Below are 7,058 nucleotides of genomic sequence, written 5' to 3'. Positions count from 1 at the left end.
CAGACGGTCTGACAGACCCAAGTCTCAAGCATTTTCCGTCACACACATTCTGACGGTCTAACAGAGGGTATTTCAGACAGTCTGAGCGTGTGTGACCCGCATACGAGAGACATCATGGATATTCATAATTTCATTTAAGTAAATATCTATTTGTACATCAGTATCAAAAACCCTATGTACATGAGAAGGTAAATAGAATCTAAATAATTATGTATGTAAGGGGGGCTATGTACAATGAACAGTAATACCCGCGGGCACATCCTGAGATTAAAGCCTGTCTCACATTAGAAGCGTAGTCTCGTAACTTTTAGTCATTCCCATTAAAAAAAAAAATGGGATTTCAAAAGATAAAACATTACTCCAAATTTCAGCTTCTCATCTTACACTATTTAAAGGTTGCAAAAAGGGTGTTCCAAGACTTATCGAACACACACTATACGCCAATCTCATCTTGCACCATTTAAAAGGTAAAAAAAGGTGTTCTAACACTTTTTAAACACTCTGTACTCTAACGAAGGGGCGGGATTAATGCTAGATTATCCACTAATAGTTTAACCTCATCCAATAAGCTGACTAGATCAACACTAAGTAAGTTGTTTCATTCATTTGTCTAGCTTCTTGATTCCACAAATCTAGTTTGGCGTGTCTCTAAGAATATCAATATTACTATGAGAAAAAAAAATAGGCAAAAAATTCTGATGTGTGAAGAAGAAGAAGAAGAAGAAGAAGAAAAGTAAAAATATGGTGTAAACATCACCCGACTTTCCTTATCCTATTGTGAATTGGGATGAAAACCGCTGAAAAGGGTAAAAATACCGGAAAAGGAAAGTAAAAATCACACGACTTTCTATACTATGAGGAAACAGCTTATTGGATGAGGTTAAACTATTAGTGGATAATCTAGCATTAATCCCGCCCCTTCGTTAGAGTACAGAGTGTTTAAAAAGTGTTGGAACAACTTTTTTTTACCTTTTAAATGGTGTAAGATGAGATTGGCGTATAGTGTGTGTTCGATAAGTGTTGGAACACCCTTTTTGCAACCTTTAAATGGTGTAAGATGAGAAGCTGAAATTTGGAGTAATGTTTTATCTTTTGAAATCCCATTTTTTTTAATGGGAATGAATTGCCTTTTCAGTCCTGCAGAGTCTTTAAAAAGTGTTGGAACAACTTTTTTTTACCTTTTAAATGGTGTAAGATGAGATTGGCGTATAGTGTGTGTTCGATAAGTCTTGGAACACCCTTTTTGCAACCTTTAACTTTAAATGGTGTAAGATGAGAAGCTGAAATTTGGAGTGGTGTTTTATCTTTTGAAATCCCATTTTTTAATGGGAATGAATTACCTTTTCAGTCCTGTCTCGGTACCTCAGTAGGATAAACAAGGTACCTAGTCAAAAAGTACACCCGACTCCAACCCTGACCCGACCTATACAACAACAGTTATTCCCCCCAATATATTTCTATAGAACACAAAATGACAGCGCCGCAGGTGAAATTTTTTTCGAGAAAATTGAAAATTTAAGTAGCTCCTTCAAGGTTGCATACTTTTTTTTACTGACCAAAGTCTTTTTCTCGTTTTATAGGCTTTGAAATATTCCCTGACTTTTTTCCATTTTTGGCACTTTTTCGTGAAATTCCCTGACTTTTCCAGTCTGGTAGACACCCTGCAACATCCGATATTATGACTATAGTCCAAACCTGGGATCATTTCTCAACACCAAAGAGAATATGCATGGAAGGTAGGGGCCCAATTCCACGCAACTAGGGCCGTATTACAATCCCATTTTTACACCAAAAAACACAATACAAGAGAAGGATTTTTTATTAAAATTTCTCACTTCCGATAGGTAAAGAGAAATACTCCATGCATTTTTTTTTTTTAAAGAGGTTTGACAGAGGGAACTGTAACAGCTATGGTCTTATCGTCCCGAAATCGAAGAGAGAAGGAAGACAGGATAGGAGAAACCCAGCCGTTCCGAGAACGAACATTATCCCATCAGGATAAAATCCGCCCCGGGCGGGAATCGAACCCGCGGCCTAGAGCTTACAAGGCAGACGCACCACCAACTGGAGCTAACTAGGCTGGCCATTTTTCTTCTTGATATTGGAAAAAAATTCAAGTTTCACACACGCAGGAATTATTTCCCTCCGTTCGTATACTTTCCAACTTTCTGTGTTTAGCCTAAAAAGTTGTGAGATTTTCTAATATTCCGGACGTTGGGAGGATATCACTGCAGACTTTTCTTGAACGATCACAGGGAAAGATTTTACTTTCCCGGAAAAGATTTTATTTCCCTCAATAAAACTATCAAACACGTAAAGGTAAAAGGTTCATAGCCGGCCTTTTAAATTTTGGATTAGAAAACAGGATTGCTGGTTGATAAAAAAAACAACACCCGGAACCTTTCATTTTTTTTTTTTTATTTGTTTTTAGCCATTTAGATTGGGCTTAATCTTAGGTTAGGTTAACCGGGTTTATAAAAGCTCAGATTGTGAACTCGGCCATCAGCGGTCACAACTTGTCCATGCCGGGAAGGATGCTACCATAAGAGTAGAAATTTCTTTTTTAACAACCACGGAGAAGGGAACTTATTTCCGTATTACTTCTCCCTATTAGGCGGGGATTTCAACATCTGTTAGACTGCAACTTGTAGTATACGTAGGCTGACCATACGCTCACCGCTTTGGAGCCTCTGGTCCGGCGCTGTCCGAGAAATCCTCTCGGGGACCGCGTAAAATGTCCCGCTTATCGCCCCAAAAGTTCTCGATTTGTCCCGCATTTAGCTGTCCGAACCTAAATTAATCAGTGAGAAGCAATGGAGCTCGGGAAAAATCCATTTTACGATTCCAATATTGTACAATATTATGTATCAAAATATTTGAAAATAAATTGTAGGTATATTGACTGTGTAGTGCAGAGGCAGGTTGTAACATAGGTACCTAACTAGGTGGGTATAAAATATGCTTGTACCTCACCCTGCCCCCTTCGTCCAAAAAGGACCGCGTCCCGCTTTGGGCTAAAAAATTATGGTCACCCTAAGTATACGCCAATTTTCATATTGAGGGCTACATAGTCTTATGGGCCTGTTCACACTTGAACTTGAAGTTTAAGTGTGAACAGGCCCATAAGACTATGTAGCCCTCAACATGAAAATTGCCGTATACTACAAGTTGCAGTCTAGATGTGAAATAGCCCTTATAGCGAGTTTTCGCAACCAAAATTAGCCGTCCCATTAACCGGATTTATAACGTGACGAAAACTCGTTTCTGCACATGCACAGATGCATTTTTTTCGTCAAATAACGTTAGAGTTCAATAAACGGGGCGCGCTCATTTGGGTTGCAAAAAATCGCTCATAATATCAGACGGTAAAGTAAATAAGGTTCAAGGTACACCTGACATAAGTCACTCACTTGCTGTCTTCACAAGTAGAACACTCTCGGCACAGGCCCGGCTCGATCCTCTCACACGGATATCTCATAGTTCATATCGTACACACTCTGGCGGTCCGGGGTCGGCGTGTTCTGGGGCTGCGTCCGGCCCTGGGGCATCTCCATGGAATCTGACATTTCCAGCGCGCGCACGAACGACATCGGCCGCCGACGATTGTCGATGGTCTGCGACCCCGATGGCGGGGGCTGCGAGAGAGGCATGCCCTTGCGCTTGACCTGGGGGGACTGGTGGGTCCCCGGACTTGGCACGACGGGCGGGAACACCTGAACGCCGCCGCGCAAGGCGGGGTAGTACACCCGCTGTGTCGGACTGGTCGGATTACTCCGGAAATGTTCGTACTGAGCGGGGGCTGCGAGAGAGGCATGCCCTTGCGCTTGACCTGGGGGGACTGGTGGGTCCCCGGACTTGGCACGACGGGCGGGAACACCTGCACGCCGCCGCGCAAGGCGGGGTAGTACACCCGCTGTGTCGGACTGGTCGGATTACTCCGGAAATGTTCGTACTGGTTCGTTGACGCTTGCGCGGGCGGGCGTACCCCTGGCGAGGTATCCTTCCAGAGGTACATACCCCGCTGTGGCGAACTCGCTAGCTCTCGGATGTTATCCACCGTGTTGTTAATCCTATAAGGGGCCATTTCGCCGCTACCCCTTAGGAGTTCCCCTTCGGATAGGAAGCGCCGCTGGGGGCTACCGTGTTCACGAGGGGGCCCCTGGTATTCGTAGTAGGAGGGAGGGGAGGTAATGTGGGCTTGAGATGACGTCATCTACCAATATCGTACGACGCGCTGTGGGCTTATTACCATAGGGATTTGGGTTAGGGGCTCAAATAGATCGAATAGGTACCTATCTACGCATTTTGTTATCACTATTTTTCAATATCAGCTTAGGTACTTATACCTATTTTCAAATTTAGATATTTTCATTCCATTTTTTTTTATCATGCACTTATTCAAGTAGTTACTTTTTCGTACATGTACATTTTTTTTAAGGGGTTTGACAGAGTGAACTGTAACTGCTATGGTCTTATCGTCCCGAATTCGAAGAGAGAAGGAAGACAGGATAGGAGAAAGCCAGCCGTTTCCGAGAACGAACATTATCCCATCAGGATAAAATCCGCCCTGGGCGGGAATCGAACCCGCGGCCTAGCGCTTACAAGGCAGACGCACTACCAACTAAGCTAAGTAGGCTGGCACATTTATTTCGATCGAGAAGAATAATATGAATAGTATGATCTCCACATACCAAACATCCCTGCTCAAAGTTCCGCTTTATGTAAACACTACCTACGTAGGTACCTACCTATATGATAATAATAGTGCTTATTTTTACTGCTCGCATAGGACTGATAAGTCCCTTTACTCCAGCAGTAGGCTACTACTATTATTGTGGTCAAATTCTCAAATTATATTGAGGATAAAATTCCATACCTCGGCTGGGATTGAACCCACGCCTTCCTGTTAACCAGTCGAGCGCCTTGACCACTACACCCCCACAGGATACTCAGAAAAACAGCCAAATTAGCAGATACATAACGCAAAAACCAAAGAAAACGATGTGATCAGATTAGCAAGAGCCAGAGGAATTTCTTTTTTTCATGGTTGGTTACGTCCCACGCAATGTTGCCAAGCGTCCCTACGCTTTAAAAATTTGAATCTCATTATTTTTCCCGCGCACACTTTGGGGACGAATTTCTTAGAGAAGAAATACTTTTTTTAAAAAAAATCTTTTCGGATTATTTATTATTTTTGACGATCTTTACGAAAAAAATACATTTGGACAGTTATATTTTTCATGAGAATCATCAATTGTGTGGCAACGCTTGCGTAGCGTTCATTTCTGGACGAGTCTTAAAGGTCAACTAAAAACACAAGGGATATCGACTTCTAGCAACTACTGATATTACTGTGTGGAAATTACAGCAAGGAAGTATGTTGATTAAGATCATTAATTTTTTATTTTACTATTACGCTTTTACGATACGCTACGATTTTGATACGATATGTACTGTGATTAAATTCAATCAATAGATATAAAAAATGGGTACCTAGACGACCATCCCTTTCACATTTTTGGACGGGAAACTGAAATGTGTATAAAAGTGAAAAAAAAAAAAAGTTATGGGTCTCTCTAAAATCTTCTTCGCCTTTTCCCGTGTTCAGACAGCGTCAGCGTTTTTCGACGCTTCTCAATCAGCCCTATCTAGGTTTTGGCCACAAACATTTTCCGAGTGGATGCCCTTCGTACTAAACCTTTGCCATTTCTTTAATCTGGCAGAAGTGTTTGTCACAAACAGGACATTCGCTCCTTTCGAGCAAATAAACCCTTGATAAGGCCTCAAGGGACCTTTTAGGCGAGAGACTTCTACAGTTCATTCAACTACTAGTAAATAGTTGGTGCGCCCCGCCTCTGAGGTCGAGTGGTCAAGAGCACTGACTCTCAACCCGGAGGTGCTGGGTTCGAATTCCAGCCAGGGCTCACTAGAGCGAAAAACTCTTACCTCCGGAGCGGACTACTCATGGCAATGGGTGTGGGTGTGCCGATTGCTTTGATACGTTGTTGCATACTATATTGACTCATTAGAGCGAAACACTCTCGGACTACTTACCTCCGGAGCGGACTACTCATGGCAATGGGTGTAGGTATGCCGATTGCTTTGATACGTCGTTGCATACTATATTGACTCACATGCCCATCCCGTAGTATGCCTCTCATCAGATGGGCGAGAAGAGACACAATACTTCCCATTTAGGTACTGGGTCAACACGAGAACACCTGAAAGTAACCCATTGAAATATTTGCAATCGAAAAACGAGTACAAATTTTTGTCGATGGTGGGATTCGAACCCAGGAGGACCTTCTGCATGGCAAGCAAGCGTGTTACCACTGGACCAACCGTGCCCCCTGAACAAAATTATCTACATTCTACAATATTATAGGAAAACTTTGAACTACACATTTCTGACTCCTCATGAGCTCACGTGACGTGATGGAAGTGTGTTTCTACCTTCAGGCCTTTCTTACCTAGGATACATGGGACCACACAGGCCATAGCAGCAGTTATGCCAGCACCCGTGTGAAAATGGGTTGTAGCCACCTTTGAATTTGCCGGTGACCTGTTCATTTGTGGTGCGGCCCCGGGCTACCAGGACCATGTGAAAACCCGTCAGACCGAAGATTGGGATGAACAAGATCTGGAAGTAGAAACACGGGAGAATCATAACACCGGAAAATGAGCTTTTTGCTTTTTTTTACAGTGGCTGCATTCTTTCCACACAGGTATTTGTTGTAATGTGACACCCATGCAGGCAATAACTGATGCCTGGAGGGCCAGCAAAAGAGCTTGCTGAATAATTTTCGGGTGCCCATTAGGGACAGCTTTCTTTAATATGACACCGCTTATGTACTTTGGTTGTAGTTGTTGTAGTGGCTTTAGCTATAGCCAAAAGGTGATGACAAAATAAAATATCTCTTCTGTCAGTCATACACCAGGGTGATGGTCTCTAGCCATGTTTAATTGGCTCGTCCTGAACTGCAGTCAACCATTGTGAGGACTTGTGCTTGTTCTTTTCAAGCAGAGAGAACCCTTTGAAACTATCAGCTAGCTAGGCT

The 7,058-nt window shown here is 42.8% G+C and overlaps 1 pseudogene; it reads right to left on the bottom strand.

Moving 5' to 3' along the window:
- Window positions 1-3,233: 3,233 nt before the first annotated feature.
- LOC103521626 lies at window positions 3,234-6,640 on the bottom strand (annotated as a pseudogene).
- Between the last annotated feature and the right edge of the window lie 418 nt (window positions 6,641-7,058).

Source organism: Diaphorina citri, unplaced genomic scaffold (assembly GCF_000475195.1).
Source record: "Diaphorina citri unplaced genomic scaffold, Diaci psyllid genome assembly version 1.1 scaffold5605, whole genome shotgun sequence".
Classification (NCBI taxonomy): domain Eukaryota; kingdom Metazoa; phylum Arthropoda; class Insecta; order Hemiptera; family Psyllidae; genus Diaphorina; species Diaphorina citri.
This window is presented reverse-complemented; position numbering and strand designations above follow the sequence as displayed.